The sequence below is a fragment of the Mandrillus leucophaeus genome, unplaced genomic scaffold (assembly GCF_000951045.1).
Source record: "Mandrillus leucophaeus isolate KB7577 unplaced genomic scaffold, Mleu.le_1.0 Scaffold392, whole genome shotgun sequence".
NCBI classification, from domain to species: Eukaryota; Metazoa; Chordata; class Mammalia; order Primates; family Cercopithecidae; genus Mandrillus; species Mandrillus leucophaeus.
In genome coordinates, this window is record NW_012104165.1 from 1,838,130 (window position 1) to 1,839,442 (window position 1,313).

Here is a 1,313-nt window from a genome sequence, read left to right on the forward strand (position 1 = left end):
GGGTTTCACCATATTGGTCAGGCTGGTCTGGAACTCCAGAACTTATGATCCGCCCGCCTCAGCCTCCCAAAGTGCTTGGATTACCTGCGTGAGCCACTGTGTTGGGCGAGACTGGGTAATTGATAAAGGAAATAGGTTTAAGTGAGTCACAGTTTCACATAGTTGAGGAGGCTTCAGGAAACTTACAATCACGGCAGAAGGGAAATGGGAAGCAAGGATCTTCTTTACATGACAGCAGGAGAAAGAAGTATGAGCAAAAGAGGAACTTGCCAAACACTTAGAAAACCATCAGATCTCATGAGAACTCACTCACTATCACCAGAACAACATGGGGGAAGCCACTCCACGATCCAACCACCTCCCACCAGGTTTCTCCCACAAAGTCAAAGGAATTAAGATAATCATTTAAAATCTAGGAGGAACAAACAATCCACCTGATTTCAAGACTATTGTATTACACTGGTGTATTCTCGTACTATTGTATTATTGTATTATTACTACAGTAATTAAGACTGTATAGTATTGGCAAGGAGATGGGCATGTGGATTAACAGAGAGAATGGAAAAATAAACTCACACAAATATCATCAGCTGGTTTTTGACAAAGTTGCATAAGTAGTAATTCCGAGAAAGAAAAATAAGTCTCGTGACTTCACAAAAGTGAACTTAAAATGGATCGCAGATATGAATGTAAAATGTAAAACTATAAAACTTTGAGGAAAAAACATGGAAGATAATCTTTCCGATCTAGGGCTAAACAAATAATTTTACAGTTGACAGTGAAACATGATCTTGTAAAAGCTGGTTCTTTTTTCCTCCTTTCCTCTCCTGCTGTGTCAGTCGCTTTGGCTGGTACAGAGGCTGACCATATAGAAATAGAAATGAGAGAGCACTAAAGGCAATGAATTGGGTCATATTTTTACTTTTTATGTGGCAAACAAATGACAGAATCGGTGGTCAGGCGCAGTGGCTCATACCTGTAATCCCAGCACTTTGGGAGGCCAAGGAGGGCAGATCACCCGAGGTCAGGAAGTCGAGACCAGCCTGGTCAACATGGTGAAACCCCACCTCTACTAAAAATTAGGTGGGCATGGTGATGCATGCCTGAAATCCCAGCTATTCGGGAGGCTGAGTTAGGAGAATCACTTGAACCCAGGAGGCGCAGGGTGCAATGAGCCAAGATCATGCCACTGCACTCCAGTCTGGGTGATACAGTGAGACCCTGTCTCAAAAAAAAAAAAAAAGTATCTTATAACAAACATATGATTGGCCCCTGGGGCACACAGCCAGTCTTCAGGTAAGCAGGTTTCATCA